The sequence below is a fragment of the Miscanthus floridulus genome, chromosome 17, assembly GCF_019320115.1.
Source record: "Miscanthus floridulus cultivar M001 chromosome 17, ASM1932011v1, whole genome shotgun sequence".
Taxonomy (NCBI): domain Eukaryota; kingdom Viridiplantae; phylum Streptophyta; class Magnoliopsida; order Poales; family Poaceae; genus Miscanthus; species Miscanthus floridulus.
Window position 1 is genome coordinate 76,148,736 of NC_089596.1, and position 10,425 is coordinate 76,159,160.

General features: G+C 38.6%; 1 pseudogene; it reads right to left on the minus strand.

The window, feature by feature from the left end:
• Positions 1-6,135: 6,135 nt before the first annotated feature.
• On the minus strand, positions 6,136-9,750 carry LOC136517624 (actin-1-like; annotated as a pseudogene).
• Positions 9,751-10,425: the final 675 nt, after the last annotated feature.

The window sequence follows — 10,425 nt, forward strand, 5'->3', positions numbered from 1 at the left end:
TGGTGGATTAGAACAAAACTTAATTTTGTATTTCTCTTGAATACATGCTAATTTCTTACAAGCTTCTTTGATAGCTATTCCAAGGTCTGATTGGAAAATTTCTTCAAGTGTACCATATATATCATGGACTAATCCATGATCAATAATAGTTTGTAGGGAGATATCATCTCCAATCTTTCTTTGTATGCTTCTGAAATATTTTAAATTTATATCAGCCCTCAATATTAAGAATCTTTGATGAGGCTTAACAATTAATTTATCATTGAGATAAAGTAAAGGAAAAATATTTGCATTCGTAATTATTCCTAGATGCCTTTCTTTTTCTTGGTATAGTTTCATAAAATAGTTTTGTATATCATGAAAGGTTTTATGATGTCTTTCAGCATATTTCTTCCAAATTAGATCTATAATATCTCGAGTAAAGTATGACAAAATTTTTTAGTTTTAAAACTTAATCTAGGAATGAGGAATTCTTGTGGAATATTATTTAAATATTTGTTACTTTTTTCTTCTAGAAATACTTCTTTTTCTAATTGCACTTTATTTTTCTCATATATTATTTCAGCTTCTGAGTCCTTTTTCATATCACTTTGTTGTTTTAGACATGACATACATGCTTGTCTTAAACATAGCCTACATGTTGCTCTTTTTGCTAGATCTTGATAATATATGCAAAATACACATTTTATATTAGAATCATCTTTTTTATGATCTCGCTTGTGTTCGCAGTTTATTTGATCCATCATTTCTATTTTTAATCCTGCTAACTCATCAATTAAGTCTAACTCTTCATCACTTTATTCTTTTTCTTCATCATATTCTATTTCATCTGTCTCTATAATTGAGTATATTGATTCATCGTCCATTATATCATCATCACAAATTTTCATTCACGCTATCTATTATTTGAACCTTTTCTTGTTCTTCTTGCTTATTGGAATACCTTTTCTTATCTTTGTTAGGACATGTTTTGCTTAAGTGATCTAGAAAGTTGCAAATAAAGCATCTACATGTACTATCATAATTTTTTCTAGGATTATATCTTCTTATATTTCTCTTATGGAGGAATGGAGCTCTATTATATGATCTTCTTAGAAAATAACGTCTCTTTGTCCTTACATTTCCTTTCTTATAATTCTTAGGATATTTGTTGTTTCTAGATCTCTCTTCTCCATATGTCAATGGTATTTGGACTATTTTATTGCAAAAATTATAATATGATTGTTTCATTGATCTTTGGGCTTGTATGTTCATGCATATTTTTCTTAATTGTTTGAAAACAAATGTTATAGCCCGAGAGATATATATTCTCTACCACTAGTTTCTTTTTTATATTCCTCGAATATCATAGAACCTAAAGGATCCGGTAATTTATTAAAATATCTTTCAACTATACCTTGGTTATAGCCTTGCTTGGCAGTCATAGCATTATACAAATAGTATTGAGAAAATTCTTTTATTCCTTTCCAGCTTGTTAGTGACAATTTTTCTATTTCTTTTAATCTTTCATTATGTAAAACAGTAAATCCTAATTCAGGATCTTCACCTATTACAATGGTTGATATAATATTTGCAAAATTATATGGGTTACTACCAGCCACTTTTAATTGGGCATAATGGTTAGGGAAAGCCTCTACCCATTGTTCCCATAACACTTTGACTGATTCACCTAAGAATGTTTCTAAATATGTAATCATATCTTCTACTCTATTTCCAATATTATGTTAATTTTGTATACACTTTTGGACTATCAATCCTTTCTATATGCTAATTAAATTCAACCAATCTATAAGATCATGTGCTGCTAAATTTAATATAGCACCATCACTTCTATAATTCTAGAATTGTACCTTCTTTTCAAATTCTCTTCTTTTTGAACCCATATGCTTAGATTGTCCAGGGATATATGTATATGCAGGTTCTTCTTTTTCTGGTGGCCAAGTTCCTGGTTTTCTAGTTGGTCTTTCTTTTTCTCCTTCTATCTTTATTTCAGGACCTCGTCTTCTTTTTGATGAACTTGGATCTATTTCCATTACTTCTATAGCATTATTTTTAGGCAACTCTTTATTTTCTAAGGGGTTTATGAGAGTTACTAAGTTACTGCATATCTCAATTGTATCATCATCCTCTTCTTCATAGCTTTCTAGTAAAAACTTATTATTAATTTTCCATTGCTACTCTTCGCTTATATCATTATCTTGTATGTCTTTTATCTTATCTTTGCTATGTTCTAATTCTTTTTGGGCTTCCCTTACCCTATTTTCTATTTGTTTTGACACAAATTCATTTTTCTTTATTGGAGTGCTAAATTTCTTATTATTTAGCTCTCTATCTTTCTTAATGTTATTAAGTATATATAACTCTCGTCTAAAATAAAGTTCTTTTTCACTTATAGCAGCCCATTGACATATCATAGAGGTTTTGTATTCATCATGAATTTTGTTTAACTTTTGTTCATAATGCTTTATTTCATTATCTGTATCTAATTTTTCCATAAATTCACATATGCTATGACTTCTATTTTCTTCTAATTTTGCCTCCAAATTGGATGCTTATAAATCATCTAAACTTTGTTCTTTATAATCTACAAACCTAATACTAGTCATCCCTCTATTATTTTCATAGCTTATGTAATCTTTAGGTTGTTTTAAAATTTTTGGTTCTATTAAAGAGCTTATATTCCATTCTTCTCCTACTCTTTCTTCAGAACTTATTTTTAGAGAACTCATAAATTTTATTCTTTTAGATTGCATACTTTCTACAACATTGTTCACATTTACCTTATATCTGGTTCCACTTCTGTTGGTTAACCTTCCTATAAATTCTATGATTACTAATAGATTCGTTCCTTTAAATTCTTCATATCCTTTAGTCTGAAATCCAAATGCCATCTTATCTATAAATTCTTTAACTGGCATTATTAAATTTGGAGCTATATATGTTATCAACATATTTTCATTCATATCACCTTCTAAAAATCCTAATGCTGCTTTGTTTATTGAGTCCCATCTTTTATCTAATAAAGTTATTAACACCTTAGTTCCTAGTTTTTTTTCTTGTCATTCCTTTAATTCCAATGATATACATTCCTTGATGTATATATTTATACCCTGAATATTTTAAAGTGTTCTCAAATTGCTTACTAACAATTCTTAGCATAACTGGTTTTGTCAATACACTTAATTCTACTTCTCTAGATATTCTATATAATCTATTTTTATTTTCAAACCAACCCATTTGATATATTTGTTGAGGCCTTATTTTTCTTAAAGTATCTTTCTGATATCTTTCAAGATCTCTTTCTACGTCTATCATTTTTTCTAAGGTTTTAATATCATCACATTCTTCTTTTAGTTTATCTTTAAAACCTAGAGGTCTTATGTCTCTATTTACTAACTGGAGTGACTTGTCTCTTCTAGAGAGGCTCTCAGATACTGCCATCTTTCTGAATTTAAAGATCTAGCAGACTCAACTATTCGTGTTGATGATAACACAATTTCTTTGTTATGCTCAACAATATTAATATTATCAGTCTTCTTATATAGATAAGTTATATCTTTTTTAATATAATCACTATTCTGACTAATTCTTTCTAGAGAAACTTTACTCTCTTCTAAAATTTGTAAAGCTAATTCTAATTTATGATTGGTAGCTGAATATTGCTCTTCAAGGTGCTTATGTTCCTTTTGCAGTCTGTCAAATTTTAGTTCTAGCTCGTCTTGCCTCTTTCCCCAAGATATGTAAAAGTTATGTATCAAATCAACTATTAAATTTATCTGTCCGTGAGAAGTATATCAAGTATGTTCTTTAGAGCTATTGAGTCTGCACCTTATATTTATATTCTCTTTAGTATTGACTGTCTTTCCTGTATTAACTTCTAAATTTAGATAATGTAACTTTTCAATCTTCAACAAGTTGTAGCCACCTCCATTTACGATAATTTTATATACTAATTTACGATAATGTCAATACGTATTTACGATAGTTGAGTTCCTATAACACATGGGGATATTTACCATAATGTTATAGTAAACCACTTAGTAAGGAGTTACTATAATCTCGTAAATTAACATAGTAATTATCGTAACTCAAAGTGGCTACAAAATAAGTTATTTTGTAGCCAGCTACATGGTAGTGTGTGTGTGTGTATATATGTGTGTGTGTGTGTGTGTGTGGCTCATGTGAACAGTTATAAGTGTAAAATAGAGAGCATGGTGAAAAGACATCTCTTGGAATAATCCCTAACTGAACACTAAATAATAATTCTTAACAGTCCCACAACCTTGAAAAGATAGTATTGTATTTTTTCTTAAAGGGCGAAAGCAGTATGTATTGCTCCCTGTGGTCATGGTCACAAAATGAATGATGTTTTAATTGTAAAAATAATACCTTGGCTATCGATCTTCCCAGACAATAAATAGACATTACTATAGTTGCAAATCGCAACTTTCAATTGATATTCTAAATTTATATCTAATATCAAAGAATGGAAATCTAGAGTTTTGTTTTCATTCGCTCTCTTCTCCATGGTCTCTCTACACTTCTGAACATAAAATCTTAACCTATTTTACCAAAAGATATTCAGCTTATGGTTTTTGCAGCTGATAAGTCGGTTGATGTTGTTTTATTAGCGAGAGAAAAATACTATGACATGGCTGACAAGTTCAAGCGAACAGGTAACACATGATGAATTAATATATTAGAGATAAGAATCTTAATAATTGATTTACATTACTAAAAGATAGTATACCACGTGTTGAATTAGATTAGAGATAAAAAATCTTAATCAATTTACTATCCTATATGTAACCTAAATTCATGACTTATACGACTTTACATAGCACGCGTTCAGTCATGATATAAAGTACATGTCTGCTTATATTGTAGGCCTGTTTGGCACAACTTTAGCTTTGAGGTCTATGATGGATCTATAGTTCATAAATTAAGAGGGTGTTCGGCAAGACTCCTCATGTAAGGCTTCTCTAGAGGAGTCAGAACCGTTTTAGAGGAGCCACAACAAAACGGCTCCGGATCCTCTGTTTTTCACTAAAAACGGACTTCTCCTAAATAAACATTTGGTACGACTCCTCCGAAGCTAAGCCGAGGAGGAGCCCTAGCAAACAAGCCCTAAATTAAAGTGATTTAAATATTTTTATTAATCTAAAATATAACAAAACTGATCATGCAAATGCACATAACATGCTTACAGATCTAGGATTCCTAAAGCTATATGTAACCAGTTGTAAGAAATCCACATATTTTTATTCCAAGAGCTAGAGCTCTAGGAGACGGAGCCTATATTATAGACCTGTTTGGTAGAGCTCCACTAGTTCAAAAAAGTACTCCGTGGAGTAGCTCTACCGTAGATTTGGGATTTACTAAAGTGTTTAGTGCATATCCGGTGTTTCTCTCTATCTCAGTAACACCTGGTCCCATGCGTTAGGGAAAAAGCATGACTCTTCTTCCTTATGAAGTGCTCGCGCGCTAGGAGTCAGAGCTTGCGGGGGGGGGGGGGGGGGGGGGGGGGGCGGGACGGGACACCGTAGCCGGGGCAAGACCAATCGGAGGTGGGGTGTAACCGCCGGGGTGAACACCCCCGGGTGTGGCCGGCCTGGCTAGGGCGAACGTAGGGCAGAGGCGGGCGGGCAGCTTCCAACCAACGAGGCACTGTCGACCGAGGGCGGCAGTTGGCTAGCCGATGGGGGGGGGGGGGGGGATGTCCAGGCTCGCGTTGGGCAGAGGCGAGCACGACGCACGCCCGAGAACGGGGCGACAAGGAGTACTAACGACAAATAAGAAGCAAAAGAAAAGAATGAATCCGTTTTTTCTGTGTAATCAGTACATGGTGCGTAATTTTTCTCTAACCCCACCAAACATGAATTTTATGGAGCACCCCTTGAGCTGCTCCACCAATTTGATGAATCTAAGAGGCAGATCCAACATTTAGTAGAGCAAATCCATGGTGGAGCTGCCGGAAAAAAACATTTGGCTAAAAAAACTAAATTCAGATCTGGTTTTAGTGAATCTCAAGCTAGTGAAGCTTTACCAAAGAGGCCCTACATCAAGACCATACACGCCACATGTATCATTTTGCAAATATGAAAAACCAAACAATTAAACAAAAACATTAAAGTATTCAAGCACAACATAAAAATAATTTGTTATTACAGTTCCAAATAAATGACTTGCAGCCAAACAAAAACAGTACTTATTTTTAAAACGGAACTAGCTAAAAGCAAACTCTGAGGCAACACGTTACACCAGTGCAGCACGGTGACGAATATACAATCGCGATCCATTTCATACAGCAGGGAGCACGGGCACCAGACTAATAGTAATATGACTCATCTTCAGGAATCGGAGTCACTGCTACTGTTATTTCTGCTTACTCTGCTTGACTGCTTATAACCCTTATCATAGCAGTATCATGTATTGACTCACAGTTGCCGGTAACGCCTTACGAACCATATCGAACTTCCCCAGAAAACAATTTTTTTTTGGAAAACTTCCCCAAAAAACTTAGAAGCACTTCATGTGGACAATGCCTGGACCGGTTTCATCGTACTACGAACCATATCGAACTTCCCCAGAAAACATTTTTTTTTTGGAAAACTTCCCCAAAAAACTTAGAAGCACTTCATGTGGACAATGCCTGGACCGATTTCATCGTACTCTCCCTTGGAGATCCACATCTGCCAACACAGTTGCCCATTGTCAAAGAGTTGAAATGGATTTTTTTTTTAAAAAAAAGGACGAGTAGAAGGAATGGCAATCATGCTCCAAAAAAGAAGGAATGATAATGCAAGAAAAATGCTCAGTGCTATCACACTAGTAATTTCATTTCCACATCCCGCTTACATCTATTGTGAAGAAAAAGGCCTTAAAATCTTTTCATTTCCTCAAAAAGGTGTTACTATCACATTGAAATCTATGTCTGTATGAAGAGAAGTTGATCGTCTATGCTCGACAACTGGAGTAATTGACTAAAGCATGAATTTATTTGTGTTCCCATTGCGTTTTTCGGAAAAGAAGTGTGCATACCCTGCCAGTTTAACCTAAATTGAGTTGGTATATAATGGGTTATATTTCCACTTTAACTAAAAACACGACATGGTCAAGGATGCTGTAAGCTCTCATGAATAATGAATGATAAAAGGCCTACTACTTATAAAAAAAGAAAAAAAAATTAATAAAGAGAAAAGCCTACCTGCTGAAAAGTGCTGAGAGAAGCCAAAATAGAGCCACCAATCCAGACACTGTATTTCCTTTCAGGTGGTGCAATCACTTTAACCTTCATGCTGCTAGGGGCCAGGGACGTGATCTCCTTGCTCATACGATCGGCAATCCCAGGGAACATGGTAGATCCTCCACTGAGGACAACGTTGCCATACAAATCCTTCCTGATATCAACATCGCACTTCATGATGGAGTTGTATGTGGCTTCATGTACGCCAGGTGATTCCATACCAACAAGAGATGGCTGGAACAGCACCTCGGGGCACCTGAACCTTTCTGACCCAATGGTGATGACCTGACCATCAGGCATCTCGTAGCTCTTCTCAACAGAGGAGCTGCTCCTGGCAGTTTCCAGCTCCTGTTCATAATCAAGGGCAACATAGGCGAGCTTCTCCTTTATGTCCCTGACAATTTCCCGCTCAGCGCTCGTAGTGAGGGAGTACCCTCTCTCTGTGAGGATCTTCATTAGGTGGTCGGTGAGGTCACGCCCCGCAAGATCCAAACGGAGAATAGCATGAGGAAGTGTGTATCCTTCATAGATTGGAACTGTGTGGCTCACACCATCACCAGAGTCCATCACAATACCTGCACACAGAGATATTTGAGAAAGAGTCTGTGTCAGGATTTACCGTATGATTTTTGTATAGTGCATATTACTATTTCTGAGGCGACAATTATCTTACCAGTTGTTCGCCCACTAGCATACAAGGAAAGAACAGCCTGGATAGCAACATACATTGCTGGGCATTCAAAGGTTTCAAAGCATAATCTGTGTCATTTTCTCTCTGTTGGCCTTGGGGTTGAGAGGGGCCTCGGTCAGCAGTACAGGGTGATCTTCAGGCGCAACACGGAGCTCGTTGTAGAAGGTGTGATGCCAGATTTTCTCCATGTCATCCCAGTTGTTGACAATGCCATGCTCAATCGGGTACTTCAGTGTCAGGATGCCTCTCTTGGCCTGAGCCTCATCACCTACATAGGCATCCTTTTGGCCCATGCCAACCATGACACCGGTATGGCGTGGTCTTCCCACAATGCTGGGGAAGACAGCTCTTGGTGCATCATCACCGGCGAAACCCGCCTGTAAATATTAACGAGTTGAACAACAATCAGGTCGCAGGAGTAGAGTTGCTTTATTGAAAAGACTTTTGAGGAAGATAACAACCTTGACCATTCCAGTGCCATTGTCGCATACGATAGGCTGAATATCCTCGTCAGCCATTCTCAACTATTCTGTAACAAAGACTAATGTTCAGCGTTCAGTACACATTCAGGAAACTGCAGTAATTGAGTATCAGTTATGCAGCCTGGTCAGGGTTCCTTATGTTTCTATAATTGTCTTTCGTTTAATTGTGACTTCTATACAGCTACTACAGGAGTACAAGTGTACAACAGCCTAAAACATCGAAGATCTTAGTATTTGCGCATAAATGTAGATGCAGAGTCAGACAAATTGTACTCTCCGGTGATCTCAGTTTTCAAAATGAAGAGATATCACCAATGGTCACACATAAGTTCACAGGAAGTAACTTCTTTTGGGGATATTTGCCAAAACAGCAAGAACTGTCGTCTCTACACAATCTGGCCTTCCTGTTGCTGCTGTGTACTACGGCAATAAAATCAGCATCATCCCTGCTCTGTCAACATATGCTTGGTATAACTCTTGACAGGCATTTCTAATTAAAAAAAAGTTACTACTCCTACTACCCCAGGCAACTACAGATCAACGGGGAACCCAAAAACCCCATAGCAGCAGCTTCTACAAAGTCAACCCTAATTTATTTGTTTTTTGGCAGGGAGTAACCATACGAAGAGCTACGAGATGCGTAATTCAGCAGCCAGTTAATTCGTAGCTTGTTGTTTCAAAAAAAAAATCCTACCATATCAATATATCATAATCCAACCTGAGGCGACAGCACTGGCAGCGGGTGAACCTACGGGCAACAGTCGGCCTGCTCGCTGGCTGATAAAGTCCGGCTGATGCTGATTCGTTGGGAGAGAAAAATCCCTGAGCGAACAGGCTGAGTGTTTCAGTACTGACGGCAGCACGACGCCATAGCATAATCCTAGCTAACCTGGGCTACAGCACGTCTTACTATCCCAGCGAATTCGTTTGCCCTTTCAAGGAAATCGCCACAAGCCAACCGAAACCACGGAAAATCATCAGCAGCGCCAGACGCAGAAACCACAAAAAGGTTACCAGACACCACCAATCGGAGGCCCGGCGACTGGTGAGCGAGGCGATCAGTCGGGGGATAATAAGCAGTACGGTTCCGCAGAGAATTTGAGATCGAACAGAAGAGCAAGAGGGAGAGAATCACCTGCTCGAAGTGGTGCGGCGATCGCTTCGGCCTCTCTGGAATCCGGAGAAACTCGATCGGCGAGCAGTGACGGCAAGGACTCGAAAGGAAGGAAGCAAGCGAGACAAAAGTAAACGCACGGACGGGGCGGCGTGACGGGCGGGGGGTTTATACCACACGCCGCCGCCGTCTTCGAAGAGAAGAGAAAGGGTACTAGTACTTGCGTGCGTCCACTGCACCGCCCGTAGAAAACGGCCGGTGCTGCGAGCGTGACGGCCTGACGGGCCGCGCGGCCCGCGGGGACCGGTTCCGTACCTTTTGCTCCCAACTCCCAAGCCGCTTGTATCCACGTAATACTAAGGAATCGGCACGTGTTGTTCTCGATCGACACGTCGGAGCGTACCCGCAGCTTCGAGACGTGCAGGACTCGTCTCTGTATGTATCTGGGCCCGGCCGCCGGCCCGGCCTGATACCGGGGGACGGCAGACAAAGAAAAAGGCCTGAAAGGCTCTCCACAGGTCCAGGTCTAGCCGTCGCCGTCGCAGAAAACTTTCGGTGCCCAAAGTGGTACGACCACGTCGGCGCCAGCGTAGAGTTTGGCAAGCGTTAGGGCCCCCGACGCCGGCGCCAGCTGGTTCGTCGCTGCCGGCTGAGTGCTGACGCGACAATTTTTCTCGGGGAGCATCAGCTTCTCGCACTGCACGGAGGATTGAGCTTGTCCGATGGCCCGATGAAGTGGCCTTTTTTTTTTTTGAGGGAATGAATTGGCCTTTTGCTTTGTTGTTTTTTGTTTTTGGAGCAGATGAAGTGGCCTTTTGCTGGGCTTACTCAGTTGGGGAAAGGCCGAAAGGGCCAACATCACTCGGATCAATGATCAGAACTTATGGGCCCA